At 47.4% G+C, this 23,489-nt stretch overlaps 1 protein-coding gene and 1 pseudogene across 1 annotated transcript in view; one reads left to right on the forward strand and one right to left on the reverse strand.

Annotated features, from left to right (window-relative positions):
- Positions 1-7,554: 7,554 nt before the first annotated feature.
- Cpt1a (carnitine palmitoyltransferase 1A) overlaps positions 7,555-23,489 on the forward strand; it is a 55,711-nt gene continuing 39,776 nt past the window's right edge. The window contains exon 1 of the mRNA XM_051193506.1: positions 7,555-7,639. The gene's annotated coding sequence lies outside the window, so the exon portion shown is untranslated. The remainder of the gene's footprint in view (positions 7,640-23,489) is intronic.
- Positions 13,529-13,620, reverse strand: LOC127228961 (uncharacterized; annotated as a pseudogene).

Genomic DNA, 23,489 nt, shown 5'->3' on the forward strand with positions numbered 1-23,489 from the left:
TATAAAGTTCAGGCTGGTTTGGAATCCATGACCTTCCAGCCTCAGCTTCCCAAGGGCTAAGATTACAAGCGCACCCAGCACTTGTAATATTGGTTTTCCTGCCCCTCGCTCTTCAGCCCACTAGAATCTTTATTCTTACCGTGTGGTAGTTTGAATGTAATTTCCCCATAAGCTCACAGGGAGTGGCACTGTTAGGAGATATGGCTTTGTTGGAGTAGGTGTGGCTTTGTTAGAGGAAGTATATTACTATGGGGGTGAGCTTTGAGGTCTCATATATGCTCAAGATACCATCCAGTCTCAGATTACTTCCTGTTACCTGTGGTCACAATGTAAGAACTCTCAGCTCCTCCCCCCAGCACTATGTCGGCTTGCATGCTGCCTTGCTTCCTACCATGGCAATAATGAACTAAACCTCTGAACTTTGGTAAGTAAGCCACTCCAATTAAATGTTTTCCTATAAGAGTTGCTGTGGTTATAGTGTCTCTTCAAAGCAATAGAAACCCTAACTAAGACATACTGTATCTTCATTCTTTTTTTTTCTTTTGAAAAATAATTATTGGCTGGGTGGTAGTGTAGCAAGCTTTCTTGTTGGACTATCTTTGGATCAGCAGCCCACAGATAATGACCTGGAGACTTATTATTAATTATGAAAGCTTGGCCTTGGCTTAGGCCTTTTTCCAACTAGCTCTTATAACTTAGTTAACCCATATTTTCTTAATCTACATTCTGCCACATGGCTTGATTACCTCTTCTTAGTATGGCACTTCTGACTTACCCTTAGTCAGCCCTAGATTCCTCTTCCCAGTCTCAGTTTCTTTCTCTCTCTCTCTCTTTCTCCCCCTCTCTCTCTCTCTCCCTCTCTCTCCCCAGAAGTCCCACCTATTCTCTCCTGCCCGGCTATTGGCCATTTAGCTCCTGGTCTACAGAGCCAGTCCTTGGACAGACAGGGCTACACAGAGAAACCCTGTCTCAAAAACCAAGAACATGGCCCACAGAATCAACTAAGCAGGGCTCATAAGTGCTCACAGAAAGACAAACACAGACAAGCTAGGTCCTCTGCATATACCTTATGGTTGTGTAACTTGGTGTTCTTGTGGGACTCCTAACAATGGGAGTGAGGGGATCTCTCTTGCCTTCAGTTGGGACCCTTTTCCTCCTCCTGGGTTGTCATGTCCATCCATGATATGAGGGTTTGTGCCCAGCCTTACTGGGAAGCAGAGGAGGAGTTGATCCGGGAGGAGACGGAAAAGTGAGGAAGGGACGGTGACAAGTGGAGGTGGGGGACACTGTAGTTGTATGTAATGTATGAGAGAAGAATGGAAGTTAAAAAATATTTATTTTTAAATTAAAATCTTTACGTCTAAAGATTCATTGATTTACTTTAAATATTTATTCCTTTATTTTTATTTAAGTTGCATGGCAGTGGATCTGTGCTTGGTCCCACCAACCCTGTGTCTAGGATCTCACAATGTAGGCTTGGTTGGCCTAGAACTCACAGAGAGTACATTGATTAAGGAAGTACTAAACCATACCCAACTCTTTTTTATTTTATTTATTTATTTATTTATTTATTTATTTATTTATTTTGAGACCTGGTTTCTCTATAGCTTTGGAGACTGTCCTGGAACTGGTTCTGTAGACCAGGCTGGACTCGAACTCACAAAGATCTGCCTCCCAAGTGCTGGGATTAAAGGCGTGTGCCACCAACGACCGATTTCCAACTCTTTTTAATTTTATTTTATTTATTAACTATTGCGAAGCTCCACCTAGCTCCTCCCCTCCCATTCCAGGCCCCACCCCTGAGAAAGTGTACCACCAGCAGCTTCTCCCCTGGAACTGCTCAAGAAGGCCTACAGGCTATTTAAGACCGGCCCATAGATCTGCCATATGAGCTCTGGTGCTCTCCTGTGTTCTCCTGGTCTCTCTCCTGCCTTCCTGAGAGTCACCGGGGAGTGCTCTACTTTGCTTTGCCCTGTTTTTTAAGTCTGGATTTATTAATTCAGTTTGATTTGGCTTTTTGCATCAGCAGCAGAGGAACCCAGTAACCAGGGATCCGATACTTAGCAAAAACAACAATAATTATTATTGTTTTTGTTTTGTTTTGTTTTTTTAAGAAAAGCCTCAGGGCCAGCAAGTTGCAAATCTCAGCAGAGGACCAGAGTATGTCTTCATGGGCAGCTTGCAACTACCTGTAACTCCAGCTCCAGGAAATCTAACACCCTCTTCTGACCTGAGGGCACTTACTCATATGTGGACACACAGAGATAAAAAGTTTTAAAATCTTTAAGAAAAAAGACATAGATATTTTAAACCAAACATTCTAAGGACAGAGCTTCCTGCCTGTCACCTGTTTCCTCTACCCCCACAGGCATCCTGACACAGAAGGCTCTATCACCTGCTTAGCTTGAGCTGTCAACTGGACACAGCCTAGACTTACCTGAGGGAGTTTCATTTGGGGGGTTGTCTCAATCAACTGGCTTGTGGCATGTCTGTGGTAGCTCAGTTGGTAGAGTACTGGCCTGCCATGCACGAAGTCCTGGCCTTTGTTTCCTGCACCTCACAAAACAGGCACTGGAAGATAGTGTCAGGAGGGTCAGGAGTTCAAGGTCAATTCTTGGCTACATATTGGCTACATACACTTGCGTTCTTGCAGAGGACCCAAGTTCAACTATTCCTAGCATCCACATGGTCATGCACAACCATATGTGTCCAGGGTATTTATTTTTGTGTATGTCCATGAGCGTGTGTGTAACAATTCTTTTTCTGTCTTGCCAGCTAGTTCCCAAGTAATGACAGAGAGATTTCTTATTAATGATGAAAGCTCAGCCTATAGCTTAGGCTTGTTTATAACTAGTTCTCATGACTTGAATTAACCCGTTTATATTAATCTACCTTCTACTACATGGCATTACCTCTCTTCCATCTTGTACATCTTTTTTCCTCTCCATGTCTCCTGTCATCTCTTCTTCCTTTCTCTTCCTGGAAATCCTGTCTAGCTTTTGACTGTTCTGCTTTTTATTACACCAAACACAGCCAATACATCACACAGTGTACAAATATCCCACACCAACTCTCCCTTTTGTCTAAACTTTAACACAGTAAAACTATATACAATAAGAACAATTATCAAGTAATTGTATCAATGTCCAATCTATTTGATTTGGCAAATTCAGAGAAACTGTTCTATTATCTATCCTATCTTGGTGAGTCTAAAACTTGGTACCTAATTCACTCTCTATCCTAACTTGTATTACCAACTCAAAACTATCTTTTTAGACCTCCAAAACATTTTCTTAGATAAACACTTTAAGCTTTTATGTCTCTCAAGCTTATATACCTCTTTTGTGAGTTTCTTTTTTGAATTTGATAACAAAGAAAACTGTAACTATGACTATGTCATCCTCAACTCCATCAGAGACCCGAGAAGGATATAATATTATCTGAGTAAACAGGAAGTGCAGAGCAAATGTCTTCCAAAACTGTAAAAGTGACAGAAACAGCTGGCTGCCTAGACATTCACCCAAGATTCTTCTGCAATGTTGGGGCATCCATCTTCAGCCTACAGACCTAGAATATCTGACAGACTTTTCTGTGAAGCAGGAAGTTTGAAGAACTGCCCTATCTGTCTTGGCAAAGTTCGGCAGTCACCATTTTTTGTGTCATGCTTGGTTCAGTTTGGACAGCATACTGTCAGCAGTCAAGGCAAGGGCAGTCTCTTGCCCAATAGGCTAGCTTTGGCACAGTAAAAGCTGGTTCAATACGGAGGTTCTTTGATGCCTATCATCCTTGTTTTAAAGTAAATTGGTGCTAGCAGGAACAGACTTGTCTCATTGTCATGAGAAGCCTTAGGTTATTAAAACATTTTCAATGTCATATTCTGTAGATCCCTGATGTGTTTGAAGACCACCTATCTAAAATATATCTCTGTTTAACCTTTAAAACACATCTAACATGACCACAAGTTTGATTATTATAGATGACTAGCTACTAATCTGTATTTCTTAATTACACATTACATTTTTAAATGAGTTGCATAGGTACAATATCTTAAATAGGAATAGAAACATATATACAATATAACAAAAATAACCTTAAATTTGTATCAATATACAAAAATATCTTAAACAGGAGTAGAAACATATATAGAGTACATTCGTGTGTGTGTGTGTGTGTGTGTGTGTGTGTGTGTCTGTATCTTTTCCCTCTGAGCCAACCATCTCACTGTCCCTATCCTTATTTCCTACCGTGATGAAACTGAGGCTGACAAGGGATAGGAGTGGCCCACACTGACACTCTTAATCTCTCCTCTTATGTCTGCACCTGTTTCTCTGGGACCACAAACAACACTGCCAACCTCCCCTTCACTGGGTGCTGGGGGTGGGGGAGAAACAGAGGAAAGCAGAGCAGAGTCATTAACCTGAAGGTGAGGGAAGGGAAGGGCACCTTCTTAGGACCTTTGCACTCTCTGGTGGGAGCACCAGGGAACAGGAAAAGCCTCTTGGAGTCTAAGTTCCTTTCCCCATACAGCCTTGGGTTTGTTATCTTTGTGACATCTCCACTGTCCTCATTGAACCTGGTGACGCTGGCTAAACAAATAGTACCTCCACTATTGACTCAAAATGTGTACAGGGGCTCAAAGTTCAAGTTCAGGGGGACTTGAAGCTTTGAGGAGAAGGGGAAATGACTGAGTTCTGGGATTACAACATTCTTTGTTATGGGGTAAAATTCCTTCAAAACTATGTCCCATAGCCAAGTTCCCAAAAATTTTACACACTTGGATGGAAAGCTGTTGGGTACTGCCAATGGGAAAGGAGGGTGGGAGATTGACTTTGGAGTGGCCATGCTCTAGGCAAGATAGTGGGGGCTTTGAGAATTCACTGTTGCCTATATTAAGTGGGATAATTAAGGTTTGGATGTGGCTTAGCCTTTTATGTGTAAGACCTTGTCTTTCAGCCCTAGTACTGCAAAATAAATAAATAAATAAATAACAAAATGAGAGAGCAGTGGTAGCACAGTGGTAGAACACCTGCTTAGCAGGTATCAATCAACTTAGCTTGTTCTTTTCATTGTCCTCAGACTTGACATGTGGCCAATGATGACCTTGAGTTTCATGCTGGGATCCTGCTTTATATGGTGCAGGAGATGGAACCCAAGATTCATCCATGCTAGACAAGCACTCTAACACGGAGCTACATTCCCCAGCCCTGGTTTGTTTCTTTAGATTGTATGTATGTATGTATGTATGTATGTATGTATGTGTGTGTGTGTGTGTGTGTAGGGTATGTATAAATGAATATGGGTGCCTGAGGAGACCAGAAGAGGGCCTCAGATCTCTAGGTGATTGTGACTCTGTGCATATTGGTGCTGGGAACCAAACTTTGGTCCTAGGGAAGAACTCATTCTTAGCTTATTCTGAGTCAGTTTCTCCAATCTTGGTTTTGGTTTTATTGATGCAGGCTCATGCTGTAGCCTAGGCTTGCCTCCAATTCATATGTGTACCTCCTGCCTTAGTCTCCTAAGTACTGGAACTATAGATGTATGCCACCACAGAGTACAAACGTCTATCGTGGACAGCTGACACCATCTATGTGATTAAAACTGAGAAAAATAAACAGAAGAGCTTGAGAAAAGTTATTCTAGCTTTGCAGCCAGTTCCCCGCTCAGGGGCGCGGGGTGGGGGTTGGGTTGGGGGTGGGGGTGTTCTTTATGCTCTTTATTAATAGCCACCTCGTGAGCTACAGTCCCTTGGAGCAGAGTCATAGTGGGGACAACGGAAGGAAAATGAAGTTCCCACAGCATAAAGCAGTTGCAGGCGGTTCTAACTCTAACCTCCCCAGGGCACAGGTACAGAAAGTATGAGGCACCCAGGCGCTCCCAGTGACGAAGTCCCCGCCGAGGCGGCGGGCAGGGAGGACTCATGGTCAAGGCCGCAGAGCCTCCCGGACAGACAAGGCACAGGGCCAATCCAGACGGACAGACGCAAAGCAGTACACCGAGAAGGGAGGAAGTGTCCTTGGGGAGGGGACCGTTTAGCGATGGGGTTCTAGGGAGAGGAGGAAGGGCATTTAAGGTGAGTGTGACAGTGCCTGCTGTTAAGGAGCCTTAAGTAGGGAGCCGCAGGAGGTGACGCTAGAGTCACCAGAGCAAATGCAACAGGTAGAAGTGCAGGGCCTAGACTCCCATCTTCAAAGGCTGAGAAAAGCAGCCTTCTCCAGGCAAGCCTCAACTACAATAATAATGGTAATAATGCCGATGAAAATAAGGCGAGGTTCTTCCTCTTCGCCACATTAGGCCTGGTAGACGGAAGAAAGTGTTTGCAGATAGCACCTCGGTAGGTGCCACTCACATGCCACATTTGTGGTCTGCTTCCACGCCCAGAAACAGGTGCTCAGAGAAGGGTGCTTAAGAAGACCCATGTCATGTGGGCGTGGATGTCCCTAAATGTCCTTTGGTGGCTGTTTTAGTCAAATCACAGCAGAACCGTGCAGCCAAGTGAAAGACCCCGGTTATCTCCCAGTCACTTCACATAAACTAAAAACCGTAAAGTTGCGCACAACAATCTCTGGGGCCTTTTAAAACAGTAGGGGGTGGGGGCGCGGTGAGACGCAGCAACGGTTAACCATAGTTGGGGGCGGGATCAAAGGGGAACTTTCATTTTCTCTTCTCAACCCTTCCGTGGTAACACAGAGAAAGATGGAGGCAAACAAGGCTCTTCCATGACCAGGCGCGCTTGACTTCAATCTTCTTTCTTCAGGTTGTTTATGGAGCAGTTGCTATATGCAGCCTGGGAAGGCGCCACACCTGGCGGATAGAGTGCCCTGCCAGGTCTGGTCAAGCTTCTTCGCACCCTATCCGCAGCGCATCCTGCAATCTTTGTCCCGAATGCTGCCAGGCAGTTCCTCTGCAGAGGTCACTCTGCAGTTCCAATCACTTGTCTCCCAACACCTATTAGTCCTAGGCGTCCAAAGAATAATTCTATTTGCTTTTTAGTGATGAAAATAAAGGACCTTACACAGGACAGGCATGCACCACACCCTAATTATCCCACAAATGAATTTTTCCCTTTTAAACCCAGATGATTTTATCCCAGGGAGCCTACCAGTGTGTTGGTCTCTGGAGTCAACCTACCCTAGGATAAACATCTGTCACTCAGGTTTGGGACTTGGGCTTCTTCACTCGGTGATGTTAGGCAAGCCATTCCATTCCTTTTTCCTCCACACTCCTGTTTTTGTTTGTTTGTTTGGTAGTTAAAAAAAAAGTCCAGAGCATGAACAGCAGGGGTGCAGAGAAGTTTATATGTCTGTGCGTATATATCGCGAGTGTAAGCCAGGCATGGTGCAAAGAACTTTTGTGGTTATGGCTCTACCTAATGAGTTAGCCCCTTTTGCAGAAGAAACAGACTTGCAAGGTGAGGAATGCTGTCCTAGGACTGCCTTTGGCAAGCTCCGGTGCTAGCCTCAGTTTCCTCACCGGACTCCTCCCCATAGCCCCGCCCCCGTACAAGCCCCGCCCCGTCCCGCCCGCGCCGCAGCAGGGCTATGTTCAGCCAATCACCCGCGGCGCGCGTCTGTACGCTTGGCCTCGCCCGCCCCGGCCGGGACTCCGCTCGCTCATTCCGCCGCCGGCGTCCGCAGACTCGGTAAGGCAGCGCTTGGGTAGCGCTGCGGCACCGCCCTGGGCCAAGCGCGCGGGTATCATCTATGGGGGCGCGGAGGGGGACACAGTCTGCACCGACGGGGTTCGCGGGAGCTGCGCGTTGGAGAAGCAGAGGGCACCCCCTCCCCCGCGCAATGACCAGTGTAGGGATCCCGGGGTGGGAAGAAGGATGCTTGGTCCCAGGACTGGGCATGATGCCTTCGCCAGGGACTCGTGGGGCCTCGGCTCCTGGTGTTCCCTCCCACGGTGGATTCTTTCTGTGCGTGGGTTTGGGGTCCTCAGTGCACTGTGACGGATGCTCAGGATTAAGCATGACTCCTTGATCCCTCCCTGTCCATTAGGGACGTCAACTCCCTTTCTCGCCCCATCCCACTTCTCACTCCGCAGGCGGGTGGTTTGGAGCCAGTGTGGACGCCGTGTCCTTTTCCAGCCCCATCCCACTCATCACTGTGCAGGTGGATTGGTCCCGGGGGTCTGCGAGGGTCTGGTGCGGCAGCAGGAAGGATGCTCAGCCTCGGGATTTGGCAGGTGGCCGGCGCCCCCTCCCCGAGCGGGTCCCGCAGTGCAGCCGTCGGGACACGCCCTTAGCGCAGAGACTCAAGAATTGAGCACCCCTCACCCTCTGTTTTGCGCGGGGTTCAAGGGCAGGTGGGTGCCCAGAGATTGCCCAAGGTCGCGCAGGGACCGGAGCCTGGGAGGGTGGGGTGTCACGTGACTCGGCCTGGGCGAACTTGGCCAGGGACATCCCGACGGCGAGGTCCGGGCAGTCCCGAGATCCGCTTGGCTGTCGGTTCTTTTCGTTTTTTCTTAATCTTCATATTGTGAAGCTGGGCTTGGCTTTCGGTTAATGCCACAGAAAACAGATAAATGCTTCATTTTGAAGGAGTTAAAAAGTTTCTAGTGTGAACCAGGCTAGACATTGATCAAACTCAGTACTCTCAACTCCTGGCCCACTCTCAGCTCCGTTCTGTTCCTTGCATTCAATAGTTGTTCAAGGACAGATTTTAGTTGGAAACTGCTAATTTTGGAAGTTCGTAAATAAAATGAAAGTGAGTTTAGAAGCCTTTCTGAACGCGTATTTAGTTACAGCATTTTCTTGCACAGGCGTCTGGTTTCTGGTCATTCCTGATATTCAAGCATGTTTATCTTCTGTCAAAACCACAAGCCAAATGAGTAAAATACAGCTTTGGTCTTTTATTTGTGCCAGCAAGCGTATATTCTCTTCCCCCACCTTTCTTGTCATTTGCTGGGAGGACTGTGGTGTGGGGGACAGTTCAGGGCAGTACGTAGGTTTGGGCACCATCTGCATTCATTCAGTGTCTCGCCGGACTGGCTTTGCCGCAGCACCAGGAGCTCTTCTGTCATGTAAATTACTATTATCTTAATTGTGACGCCTTGGTAAATTTAACCTTACACTCGAATTACTTTTTCTTCCCCCTTTTATTTGGAGATAGGGTCTCATGTAGCACAGGTTGGCCTCGAACCTCTCATCTTTTTCTTGCACGCCTCCCCACATGTTGTGATTTCAGGCGTGTACCACCACGTCCGGCTTCGCCCCAGTTTTGTATCAAAATTGGCCGAAGCGGCTTCTTGTACAAGACAAAACCTTTCGAGTTTGAGCTAGAGAGCCACCTGACTGCAGATGAGGGAGAGAAACGCCTCCCTCCCGCTGCCGACCCGGCAGGCCTGGTCTCCAGGGATTTGGGAGCGCGGGCTGGAGCTTACCTAACTCTGATTCCTCTTGCCCATTTTGCCCATTCATGAAAATGCTGTAATCTTTACTTTTTTTGGGGGGGCTTTGATTTCTCAGTAAAAAACCCTTTGAGGCACAGTGTCCGCAGCTGTTTTGTTACAAGCGACATCTGTCCTGGGACAAAGCGGGCCGATGGCTCCTGAGGTGGAGCTCTGGGATGGCAGCGGTCGCCGGCTAGCTCCGGAAGGCCTGCGTGGGCTCGGCTGGTGGAACAGGATCTGAGCGCCCCGGACGCGCCAGCACGGGGGCGGGGCTCCCGTAACCTTTCCCCTACTTTTCTCAGCCGCCACGTGACCCCGGCGCGGTGGGGGGAAGGGGCGGGGCGGGAAGCCGCGGTTGCTAGTGCCCTTCCCTTCCCCAGCGCCTTGGACTTGCAGTCTTGGTCTCCAGGCGCCTGGGGCTCTCCTGTACTTTGACCGATTGCAGGTTTTGTTTAGTCGGAAAATATGTCTAGTCACTCTGCATAGATATTTATGGGTAGGCCAGATTTCTGAGAATTAGGCTCGAATAAATGGTAGTCCAAGGTGAATCTTTGTAAAGTGTATTTAGCTGATGTCCAGTCCCAGAGGTGGGAGGATCGCTTGAATCCCGGAGTTCAGGGATGGCCTGGGAACACGCAAAGATCCTCAGCTCAGGAAAGAAAGTGGTGGTGGTGGGGGTGTTAAGCTGGAGGCGAGCCTGGCAGGCTGGAAAAGGATTACTGCACATTTGAATTAATGCCAATTTAAGCTTTCATTGCAAGAATTTTTGTTGTTAGGAAAATAAGCCTGCTGCCAAACTGATGACCTGAATGGGTCCGATCCCTCAACTCACAGGGTGAAAATTATCCCGACTTCCACACACGTGTATGGTGTGTGTATGTATATAAATAAATGATACGCATTTTTGTTTAAGTAAAAAGCATATTGTGCAGTTACAAAGTCGAAAATGAAAAAGCATATTGTGCAGTTACAAAGTCGAAAATGGGGATGCTTCCTACTGGGTAGCTGGAGCAGAGCAGTTTCTTGAGGACTGTGATGGTGTTTGCCTGTACACCATCTGGCACTGGAGAGGTGGACAGAGGAGAGCAGGGTTTAAGGCCAGCTACACTACCAGGATACACAAGAACCAAACATAGATTTGCAGTTTTTTTGGTTTTTGTTTTGTTTTGTTTTTAATTTCTTACCTAACACAAAGAGTAAGTTCCACTTGTTGATTTCAAATATTTGTTGCCTTTTGTACCCTTTACGTAGAGCCCCATGCAAATATTGAGGCGGACATTGGGTACTCACAGGCCCTGGGCTAAGGCCAGCTTTGCCCTGTTTAGGTAATGTGGCAGCCTGGTTCTGAGAAGTGCCCACCTTTGCCCTTTTTTTTGTGCGAGTTGTTCTGACCTTCAGGAATGTTTTTCTGAGTTAATAATAGGGCATGCTGCCGGTTGAGGGGCCGACACCTGGGTAACTAACTGACTGCCATTTGGGAGGTTGGGAAACACAGTAGCTGCTGGCACTCTGAGGAGTGTCAATCCATGTTGCACACAGACCCATTTAGATAAGATGAAAGTTTGGCATGGTTGAAAACACCTGTAATTCCAGTGTGCGGGTTTTTTTTGTTTTTGTCTTTTGTTTTTGTGTGGGGGTGCTGGGTAAGGAAGATTGCCATGGATTTTAGGGCTATATAGCAAGCACTCTCTCAAAAAAATAAAATTAAAACAAACAAACCCAAAACAGAAAAGCCAAGCATAGTTGTCCATGCCTATAATCCCAGTTCTTGGGAGGTGGAAACAGAAAATTAGGAGTTCAAGATCAGTCTCGGTGACATGCCCAGTTTGGAGCTAGCCTGGACTAAATAAGACCCTGTCACAAAAACAAGGGAATAAAAAATACTATGTTATACACTAGTGTTGGTGGCTTGTGGCACTTAGGAACACAAGAGCCATCTAGACTCTCTGTCCCCTTGTCCATGATGTGATCAGAGCTGAGTCTGTTACTTCAGTTTAAATCCCTCCAGAATTTGACTTCCTCACTGTCCTGTGCAGGCATGCAGGTACTTGCTGAAGGAAGGACAGAGTTTGGGGCACCCTTGCTTCACTGGACTGATCCAGTCCTTTGGGAGTTTCACTCCCAAAGTCGTACTCCTATAAGTTCATGCCTGGGAGGAAAGGGTTAGAGGAAGTGGTTGGACCTCTGCCTCAGTGTACCTTCCCCTGTGCTATTTAGTACCTATTGTCAGCATCCTGCCCTTCCCTGCCCCCCCCCCCCACATTCAGGCCACTGGCTGCAGTGACCTCACCCACTGCCACATGCACTGGCTTCCTTTAGGGTCCTTTGGCTTTGGGTAAAGCCACGAATAGAGAATTCAACAAGCCTTGTTAAGATGCCCTGAAGGGACGTTCATATGCTTACAAAGACAGGGACAGTCAGTGACTCCCTATACCTCTACCCTCCTTGAAACAGAGTCTCACTGTGTATTCCTGGCTAGCCGGAAACTCTCTATGTAGACCAGGCTGTCTGCTGACCTTCAACTTCTGATCCTCTTGCCTCCATCTCAGCCCTTTATGAAACCGATTGGTTTGTTAAAGCATCCACTCCTAGCTCCGCAGCAGGTGCACTGGATGTGCTCTGAGGAAGGTCTACCCCTGATTTGTTGAGCACAGCCCATTCGTTGTATCCTGTAGGTCAGTGAAGGTATTGTGAAAAGAAATGAACGAGCTGTCCATGTTAGTCAGAAGAGAGGCTGAATACCCCATGCTGACATTGAGGCATTGACATAGGAGGAAGAGCAAGGACCAACTGGAGGTGTTGTGCTAATAAACACAAGTGTACACGAGAGGGTGATGTTGTCAGTGAGAGACAGAGCTGCAAGTGAACCCATATCTGTGTTGTAGCCACTTTCTGAGCCAGGCCCAAGTCACCTGCCGTGACAGAGCAGGGCTGACTGAGACTGACAGTAACAGCTGAGTTAGACCCCAGTCTCAGCACTGTGGTAGCAGAGGCAGGCAGATCTCTAAGTTTGAGGATGGCCTTGTCTTCTGAGAGTGTGATCTATCATGGTCTTGGACTTCCTGGTGCTTGAAAAAAAGAGATTTATTCTATTTTGTTTTTGAGACAGGATCACATTTTTCAGTCCTCGCTGACCTGGAATGCTATGTAGGCCATGCTGGTCTTGAATTTACAGAGACCTACTGCCTCCCCACTGCCTCCCCAGTGGTGGGATTAAAGTGTGCCACCACATATGGTGGGTTCTTGTATTTTTTTTTTTTTTTTTTTACTTTTTAAATGCATGTGTATCTATCTGCATACATGCATGTAAGTGCAGGTGCTTCTGGGGACATCAGCTCCCCTGAGGCTGAAGATAGGTGGTTGTAAGCTGCCCGATGGTGGGACTGGAAGCTAAGCTCGCATCTTCTGAAGAACAGCGTGCACTCTGAGCCTCCTTCCAGCCTTGTCCCTTGATAAACAAAAACACTTTATATCCCATAGGAATTGAACTTAGAAGGTTAAATTTGGATCTTTTCCTGGGGCTGATGAAGTGAAATGCCATCTTCTCTGTGACCCTGGGTGATGACAGTGAGGAAGGCCACAAGCCCTTCACAGGATGTGTATTGCTAAGGTACAAGATTCAATAGATTGGATTGTCTCAACACATTTTATTTTTCCTTCCTTTTTTATTTTTATTTTTTTTTAGACTGGCTTCAGGGTTTATTGATGAACACCTTCTGTGGGTGTGGGATTCAGCACAGGGGAAGCCCTCAGGAGTGCAGGTCCAGAGGACCATAATTGAGGATACATTTGCACTCCAAGCCATCAGGGATGAGTCACGTCTCAGCTTCCATGTCTTCAAATCCATCTGCATTAAACTTGAAGCCCCACTTCTTTCAGATGTGGACCCTTTGGCAGCCAGAGAACTTGAAACTTGGCCCCCTGAAGGACCTCAGTCACACCTCTCTTACGCTGTAGCTTGATGAACTTGACTAGGACACACTGAACTAGTCAGTGTGAATCCTGGCCACTGCGCCCTGGGAACTTCTTGAAGGCTGAGGTTGGGAACAACTGGCATGAATATCCACCAAAAAAGAAAAAACAAAACAAAACAAAACAAAACAAAAAAACCCCCCCACAAAAAAAAAAAAAAAAAAAAACCTGTCTTAAGGGTCCCTTAGGGCAACAGATTCACAAGACAGGCTTCTTTAGCTACCAAGAGGGATACTGTTTGCAGCCATTGTGTGACAGCCCCTCCATTCTTAATAGAGTTGGAGTCAGTAAAGATATTTAAATATAGGCTTAAGCACAAATGAGGAGAGGCACTCAGGAGAAAGCGAGAAAAGACACCTCTAAGAGCATGGAGAGTTGCTGTGAGCCCTATTTTCATTTTACAGTATTTTTTTGAGACTTATTTTTCTGGGGGTGGTGACACATGCTATAATCCCAGGACTCTGTAGGCAAAGAAAAGCTGATCTCTGTGAGCTCAAAGCCAACTGGTATATACAGTTAGTTCCAGGCCAAACAGGGCTACACGGTGAGAACTTGTTTGTTTTCTTAAGATTTATTTTTAGTTATGTATTTGTGTGTGTATGGGAACCACTTGAGTGCAGTAACCTATGAGTCCAGGAGAGAAAGTTGAATACACTAGAGCTGGGGTTAGAGGTGTGTGAGCTACCCCACATGGGTGCTGGAAACTGAACTCGAGTCTTCTGCAAGCAGCACACATTCTTAACTCCTAAACCATGTCTCCAGTCCCATCTAAGAGCTTTTTTTTTTTTTTAACCTGGAGATGGTCTGTGGCATGTGACCCCTGCCCCTGCAAATTGGGACATTTGTAGGTAGATACCAAGATTGCAGCTAGACAGATTTTCTGGTTGTCGCTGTGTTCTGCATTGCTTGTATTGCAGATGTCAGGTTGCTGAGGTGATGGGCATGCACAGGATGTGCAGGGTAGCCCTAGAGGTTATGGACCATCTGTGGGAGCAATATCTTGGTTTGAGGAGAAGTTTGATCTCCTTGAGCTGAGATGTGTGTGCCCTTCCTGGTAGTCAGGGCCCAGGTTGTGTGTATGTGTGTGTGCATGTGTGTTCTGAGTGTGTACACTTTATGCCACCTGTGAGGAGGTCAGAGGACAATTTGTGGAAATTGGTTCTCTTCCTCTCCAGGGAATCTCTTGAGGACTGAACTCACATGTCTGGCTTGGTAGCAAGAGCCGTTTCCTGCTGAACCATCTCACTGGTCTCCTTTATTATTTTTATTACTGTTTTGTTTTGTGTTTTTTGAGACAGTCTTACATATACATGTATCCCTTAAACTCACAATGTAGCCGAGTTGATCTTGAACTTCTGGTCATGGTGCCCCTACCTCTTGAGTGCTGGGACCACAGGTGTGTGCCATCAAGCCTACGTTAGTGGAGATATGCAACCACCAGGACTTCCAGCGTGCTAGGCAAGCATTCTGTCAACTGAGCCGTATCCTCAGCCTTGGTTATTTTCTTTATAAAAAGGGTGTCTTTTGGTGGCTTTCCCCAAATCCAGTTTGCCAAAGTCACATTTCTCTGATTACCAATTCTTAATGACATGGTGCAGTATAAAGCCTAAATCTGAGTCTGCTTCACGTTTAAATTTTCTTTTTTTTGAGACAGGGTCTAACTATGTAGCTCTGTCTGGCCTGGAACTGGAGATGTAGACCAGGCTGGCCCCAAATGCACAGAGATCTTCCTGCTCTGCCTCCTGGGATTACAGGTGAGCACCACCACATTCAGCTTATATTTACTTACTTATTAAGACAGGGTCTCGTGTAGCCTAGGCTGACCTTGGCTACAGCCAAGGATGCATTGAATTTATGATTCTCTTGTCTTCACCTCACAAGTGCCGGGTTAGAAGTGTTCACCATTCTGTCGAGCTTGACTTTCTACAGTGTGTGATAAGCAGGAGTTCTGTTGTTTTTGAGAGATGTAGATTGAACAATGACTGTAAAATTACTTTTGACCATCCAAATACTAACCTGACCTGAACTGCTGTGTCTAGGCTATCAATGTGAGTGGCATACAGTGATGGTGTCTTACTGTGGAGAAGTCACCAGTGACCAGTTTATGTAATGCAGATAGGGAATGCTCAGCCATGAATTCAAGGTATAGTTTTTCACAGTGAAGGTTCCTTGCTGTGGTTAATCTCCAACTACATATGCCCCAAGTGAAAAAAGCTATTGAAATCTGGAAGCCGTAGTGACAGTTTCCCAGGTGGAGTCTTTGAAGGAGATGGGGTGGGGTGGGTGGGTAGTGTCTTGGTCTGGAGATCGAGTCAGTTCTCATAAGGTGCACAAGTCAGGGCCTTGGGTCCTGCCTTCTCCTCTCCCCATGCTCACTTCCACTCTTGTCCAGGCTTCCACCAGTCTGATGGTTTCTCCCATCAGAGGACATAGCATAAGGCCGTCACACCAGGAAGGAGTGACTCTGAACTCCCTAGTCTCTGGAACTATGAGGCATGTAAATCTCTATATAAATTACCCATCCTTGGCTATTCTGTTATAGCAACTGAAGTGTACCAAGACATTCCTTCACTTTCCTTGTTCCCCAAACCCACCGAAAGCACAAGGTACTCAAGTCCAGTGCTAAGTCACTTCCACTGGATAGATCAGCCATAGTGAGGTTTTAAAATCTCTCTCTCTCTCTCTCTCTTTTTTTTTTTTTTTTGATTGTGTGTGCATCATTTCACATGGGCATAAAGTCCAGAGGCCCACAGCCAGCGTTGTCTTCAATTATTCTCCAAATTTTTTGAGAAAAGAGTTTCTCTGTGTAGCTCTGGCTGTGTGGGAACTCCCTCTGTAGACCAGGCTGGCTTCAAACTCACAGAGATCTGCCTGCCTCTGCCTCCCAAGTGCTGGGATTAAAGGCATGATCCACTACCATGCCCAGCCTCCGGAGCTGAGCAGAGCAGAGCATTCCCTAGAGTTACCAATGGTAACCCACTGGCATCATCTCAGGGGTTTATCCATGGCCAGGGCCCAGGGCTCATCAGCCTGGTGCTGTCCCCGATGAGGGATGCCTGCCATGTTCCTAGATGCCCTGCTTGGAATCTTGTTAAGCTGCCTCTTGCTGTGTGTAACTCTTTTCTCTAAGGATTTCCAGCAGTTGTTTACTGCTGGGCAAGATAGACAGCTGGTGAGGGATTAGAGCTGGAGGCAGAGCTTGCTCTTGTACGCTGGTGAATTATACAATTCTGGTGGGTAGTTAGGCCATATTGATAGAGTTCGTCCTGGTCCGTTTGTAATAATTGAATTTTCCTGCTGGCTACCACCTATCATTTTGGTTACAGCAGTGATCTAAGCCAACATGTGTTGCAACTGCAGGAATCTTAAACTGGCCTTTGCTGTCACAGCCACCACTGCACCTTGGTAAGTGAGGACATGCCCATTGGATCTGGGCCTGAACTTGATTCCTGCCCTGCTGTTGGCTGGCTGTGACTTTAAGCAAGCTTCTGATGTCTAAGTCTTATTTTCTTCATTAGTGAATGGGGATAGTCGTGGGTTCATTTCTTAGAGTTGTAGTTAGAATTTGATGAGTGGATAGAGGTAAAACAAATTAATTAAAAAAAAAAAAAAAAAAAAAACTATGGCAGGGGTCCTGGTGTGATAGCCCATGCTTTTAATTCTTCTTGGTAGACAGATGAAAGTTGATCTTTGTGAGTTCCAGGCCTGGCAGGGCTGGCTACACAGAGCCTGTCAAAATAAAAGAAAAGGAAAAAAAAAAAAAAAAAAAAAAAAAAAGGCAGGGGCTGAGAAGATGGCTCAGTCAGTAAAGTGCTTGCTATTCAAGCATGAGGACCTGAGTATCCATATAAAAAGCCAGGAGAAGTGGTGTACATCTGTCATCCCAACACTGGGAGGGCAGAGACAGGGGCTCGCTGGCTAGCCAGCCTAGCCAAATTGGTGATCTCTGGGTTCAGTGAGGTACCCTGCCTCAAACAATAAGGTGGAGAGTGATAGACACCAATTGGGACACTTGCATTCACACACATGAACACACGCACAGAATAGGCCGTGTAATTAGGCGAATGGGTAACCCACATTTCCTTTGCCATGGAAAACATGGAAACGAGCCTGCCTGCCACCTATACTGGTGTACTTTGAGTCACAGTCCTGCCTGTTGTTCTTTCTACCTGTCTACCAACCTATCTGGCTCCCCGTCTGTGCACTGCAGGGCCATGTTGAAACACTCCCTGGAACACAGAACCTATTTGCATAATTCGGTTGCTCGGAAGCCTGTCATCCCGGGGCGAGTCTTACTGTTTGATTTATATGATAGACACAGTTTCCACACTGCAGTTTCTCTGGCATGTGCCAGTTTCTGGCGGTGTGCTGGGCCTCATCTGAACTTTCCCCTCCTTTCCTAGCTGGCTGCCTGCCTAAATGCTGCAGCTGCAGGGTACTACGGGGAGAACAGGGCTGCTAAGGGGGCCTGGTCTGGGAAGGGAAGTGGGTTTTTTTCTCAGGGGTGGCAGCTTGGTGGCATAGCCAGTGTTAGGGCTTACGGGCTGACAGCAGAGGTGAAATGCTTTTGATGTAGAAGGGTTGGCTGTGGAGAAAGAGAACCCAAAGGGCACATCCCGTCAATGAAACACAGAGCCGTCTATTTAGCCAAGGACTGGGGCTCGAAATCAAGCCACATTATTAAAATGAAGACAGTCTTACATCAGCAAGATGCCTCAGTGGTAAAGTGCTTGCTGTGCATGCCTGGTGACCTGAGATCAACTCCCAGATCCCGTGTCCATGTAGGAGTAGAGAAGTGACTCCAAAAGTTGTCCTGACCTCCACACGTGCTCAGTAGTGTGCTCGCGCGCGCGCGTGCGCGCGCGCGCACACACACACACACACACACTAATATATAAATCTTTAAAAATGAAGATAGTCTTGGCAGTGGCAAGTGAGATGTAGTCCGCAGGGTCCTGGGGGTTGATTAAGAGCATTAAGTAAGATTGGTGTCTTCGAAAAGCTTTCAGCTTATTGGGGGATGATTAACCACAGCTTGGAAGGGGAAGCTTTTTGCCAGAAAGTACAGGTGAGTGATGGTGTGTGTCTTGAGGCATCATTATGCTTTGGGAATGTGAACAATAGCTGGTCCAGCCCTGATGGAGGGGTGTATTTAGCTAAGTGTGATGAAAGGTGAGGACAGAAGTGACCCAAGAGGGGTTGAGATGGGTCAGTCAGTAAAGTGCTTGCCTTGCAAACATAGGATCCGAGAAAAGGTCAAGCATGGCAGTGCATGCTTGTAATCCCAGTTTTGGAGAGGTAGACACAGGAGCATCTCTGGGGCTTGCTGCCAGCCAGCCTAGCCTAATTACCAAACCCCAGGCCAGTGAGAGAACAATAGTGTACATGGCCCCCGAGGAACAACACCCAAGGTTGATTTCTGGCTTCCACGAGGTAGGCACTCACTCACGCACGCACGCATGCACGCACCATTGGATTTAGTGCAGGTGGAGGTTCAGGATTGCAAGCTTGGGAGCAGATACTCACCAGACCTGAGATATGAGATTGGTGCTTTTAATACAGGCATCATGTTCTGCATTTTGGTGTGCCAGGAGAGGATTACAGTAAGGGGCTTAGTGCTCTACCACAGTCCTCCTTGGAAGCAGTGGGACTGGTATATAAATAGTGTTGGGTCTGAGTGTGGGGGCACCTGCACATTTCCAGGCAGAGGTTGGCAGGTGGGATGTGCGAGTGGGCAGTCACCACCCCAACTCTGTGGCTCAGGGCAGGGGCAAGAACCCAGACTTCCACACTTCTCAGAAATACTTTTCTCTCTGACACCAGACACCACAACCCAAAGGATTCCCATCCCCCTTGGCATGGTGGATGAATTTCTGAACATCTTCCTGGCACCTGGGGGGGTTCTTGCTGCAGCAGCCACTTGCAGTTTTGCCCTGAGCCAGTTTGACGACACAGGGCAAGAAGCCACCTTGTTAGGAACAATCCCGCAGGGGCCTTTCCTTTGTACCTGGCCAGACCTGCTTCTGGGGTGGAACAGTCAGTGTGTTTACCTAGAGGGTGTGTCCTGTGTAAGTCTTCCCCTGCGGTTTAGAATTCTAGTCCAAAGGCTAACACTAGGTATGATGGTGTATATTATAATCCCAGTATGAGGATAGCCACAAGTTCAAGGCCAACCTGGTCTAGATATCAAGTTGTTCTTGCTGAAGAATTTGGGAGGAACCGTGAGTGGCAGAGGGGAGGGCCAAGCCCTCTTTCCTCCCATCTGTATAGTTTTCTCTTTTATGCTTTCCTTTCCAGTTTATGTTCTGTGGCCCTCTTTGAACTTGGGACACACAGGTGCATGCCCTGTAGTGCAGTTACTTTCCTGTGGGCCTGTGTGTAGACCCTGTGTCCAGAGAGACCCTCTCTCTCCACCCTGGGTTCTGATGGATCAGAGCAGTCCCATGTGGACCAGCAGGCTCCCCGGAAACATACAAAACAGAGCTTCGAAGGACACTTGGGACATCTCTGTGAGTGGCAGTAGACACTGGAGAATTGGGAGGGGCAATGAAGAGCTGGGTCTGTGCCCAGGCAAGGGAGGGTGTGGGTTGAGGAGGCATTGGTAGAATGAAGTGCCTCTTTCCTCTGTGGGTTCTCTTGCCTGGGTGAATGAAACACAGTTAAGATAGTGTGGTCTGTGCGTGCCCCAGTGAGGCAAGCCTAGTAGGAGAGAGGCAGACAGGGTGCAGTTGGAGACAAGTTTTGACCTTGAAGGTGGGTTTGTAACATCTGATCATGTGCACTGGTGTAGAGACCTGATTAGGAATGGAGGGCAGGCTGCCTCTCAAGGTTCAGAGAGCCAAAGAAGAACTTCCCATCAGCGCAGACAGAGGTCGGGCTGGAGACCACAGGAGATAGTGTGGTAGGCCAGGCTTCAGCTACTGGTGACCTGAGGCAGGAAGGAGGAGGAAATGGAAGTGTGGGCTATGACTGGGAAACCAGTGTTTTAGTGCACACTGTACGTAGACATGGACCATGGAAGCTTGCCACACACTCTTTGCAACAGCCTTTGAAGGAAGGAGGAGGCTGTCCAAAGGCAGTGGCCTGTGTCCAGGCACAGCTGGCCTGCCAGACAGAATGGCTGGGCCAGCTGGCCCTGAGGGCCATTCTTCTAATACGTCAGGGTTCCCAGCTGCACAGACACAAGGACACAGCCTTGGAGCCCAAGCTAGGCAGGGTGTGACGACCCGAAGTGCTCCTGGGAAGGGAGAGCTGAAATCAGGGCAGTTGGTGTCCTTAGTGTCCAGGCTAAGGTGCTTTGCAGTGAGCCACTAGGGGCAATAGATTGGCTTTTGATTGGCAGGGGACACCAAAGCTGAACACAGCTGGTGAAAGGAGATGAGGGGAGGGGCCTGTCCCTAAGCCTTGCCTCTGAGACAGGGACATATGTCTAGGGAAAGAAGAGGAAGGCTTCTGATTTGCAGAGAGCTTGAGCACACACTTCCTTATGAGGACAAGGTAAGGTGAACCAAATAGCCAAGCTTCTGGAAACTGAGGTTAGGACATAAGGATCAATATGGCAGTATTTGTGGAGCACTTGTACACAAATTCCTGCATCTACAAACACACACACACACACACACACACACACACACACACACACACACCCATATTAGGTACCCTGTGACTTTTCAGACCTGAATATGAAAGAGAAGCCTAGAGTTCCAGGGAAGATGTGTGACAGCTGTGTCCTATGCGTATGAATGTCTGCATGTACTTCATGTGCATGCCACACCCTTGGCACCTAGAAGACAGCAGATCCCCTGGAGCTGGAACCCACACAGTTTGGGTCTTCTGCAAGAACAGTATGCACCCTTAACAGCTGTGCCATTTCTCCATTCCTTTGGTGTTATATTTTTTCTTAATATTTTATCATTTAAAATTATTTGGCTATGTGCATGTGAGTGAAGGTGTCCCTCAGTTCAGAGGTGACCATTCTCCCTGGAGCCAGAGTTACAGACAGCTCTGAGCCACTTGATATGGGTGCTGGGAACAGAACTCTGGTCCTCTGCAAAAGCAGGGTGCATGTTCTTAGCCACAGAGCCACCTCTGGAGACCCTGATACTGTCTTAATTAAAAGGACCAGATAGCCATAGGTCTGTGTCACCAACCAGCCTGTTCATTGCAAGGGCAGTTACATAGACCCGTTCTGTACTGACCTGGATGTGTTGTTTCATGACTTTGAACATTTGAGGAAATGTTAGGATATGGTCAAGTTGGTGGAGGCTTTGGGGACTCTTCTAAGGTTCTTGGACTTATGAATGTTTTGCTTCCCTCCACGGGATTCCGTATACTCCCACCCCTTCTCCTCAAGCATCCAGCTGGTTTTTCATCCTCCCAGCTTGCCTGGTCACCTCTGTACAGCTGCTCTGAGCTGTTTGCATGTTAGATGTCTCTGCTAGGTGCATCCAGGACTCCCAGTCCCACAGAGAGGTCCCCTAGCAGCCACTGTTGAGAGTGGACTTGCTTTTGGTGTTTACAGAGAGCTATTCTCCCACAGTGGCTTCAAAAGGGAGGTGAGGAGGGACACAAGGGTGACCAGCCTACAGCCTGTGGGGCATATGTAGCAGAGGATATGAAAATAGCCTGACATAAATCATAAAATTATACTTGAGCCACATCACATGAGTAGAGGTCAGAGGACAGTTCCACCATGAAAATGCTGGGGATTGAACTTGAGCAGAAAGGCTTGGAAGCAAGCACCTTTGCCCATTTAGCAATCTTGTTGGTCCGGAAATTTTTTCTTTTTCTTTTGTAACTTGATTTTTGTAGATAGTATTGTCCTGTTGAAAGACAAAATGTGAGACACGCTGCCTATGGTTACTTCCCCCCTGAGGAGAAAGGCCCTGTTTCCAGGGGCACCAGGAATACTGGCTCAGTCAGGGATGAGGGAGGACCTTCCCCCACTGTGGCCTGGGGTCAGGTTGACTAAGCAGAGTCATGGTGACTGGGTTGGGATTCACTGTGACTACTGTTCTCCCAGAGACATCTGTGCCCACCTGAAAAGTAGGGAGCTGCAGATGGCACTCTACCAGGTGTGGGTGTGGTCTTTTGGGCAGGAAGAGGATAGCAGGACTATCGTGGAGCCCGTGAAGGGACTGGTGTCAGCTCAAGAACAAGTTCTCGGCACAAAGGGGATTTATTTGCTCCAGAGAGACAAAGGGACGGAAATAAGAGACAAGACAGGAGATAGAGGATGAAGAAGAAGGGGAAGGGAGGGCGAAGGAGATAGAGAGGAGATGGATGTGGCCCACAGGCAAATAGCAGCTCATAAAAGTAAAAGGGAAAGCCCGTGCTAATGAGGTGTTTAATTTTGATTTGATAGGTTAATTAGGGCAGCCACAAGGGGCCTTTTGATTGCTGGACTTCAATACTTTGATAGCTGGACCTTGGTAGTCAACCTCAGGAGGAGGAAGTGGCCAAATACGGGGATAGAAGTTGGTGGCTAGCTTTAGGAGTTACTCTAATGGGTTTTAGCAAGGCAGAGGGAATGGAGAGAAGGTCAAGGCCTGCCAGAGCCATGTTTGCCATTCTCCAGCTGACCGAAAGGTATAGTTCAGTCTTGTCAGATCTTAGAGAGTGGCATGTGTAACAAAACTTTCCCTGGAGAGACACAGCATACAGGTGTACATACTCCCCGATGAGGGTCCTACACAGACCACCAAAATCCAACTTGGTGGACCAACGGCTTTATTGGGGTTACTTAAGAAGCAGAATTGACTCAGTTACCCATTCTCACAAAGCTGGGATCCTGGAATACACTACTGCAGGCAGCTCAGTAGGTTGGAGAGTGTCCTTTCTAGGTTCCCTAGTTGGTCTAAACCTCTTCCAGTCAGCTTGGGTGGTTTCTGTGCCTTCCAGGCAGCTGGTCTGGTCTCAGGGTCTTCAGAGCTGCTCTGTTCTGCTAGTCTCTGGGGGACTGTTAGCTTTTATTGCTTACTCTGGTGGGAGGAGCTTAGTGCATCTGGTCAGTTTCGGGGACTTCCTGAAAGTATTTTGAGTTGTTTACCTTCCTGCATAAGGAGCTTTCCTACAGGATGGAATGTTTTGGAGGAAACCGTTAACACAAGTAGGCATGTGTGGAGCAG

This window comes from Phodopus roborovskii, unplaced genomic scaffold, assembly GCF_943737965.1.
Source record: "Phodopus roborovskii unplaced genomic scaffold, PHOROB, whole genome shotgun sequence".
Taxonomy (NCBI): domain Eukaryota; kingdom Metazoa; phylum Chordata; class Mammalia; order Rodentia; family Cricetidae; genus Phodopus; species Phodopus roborovskii.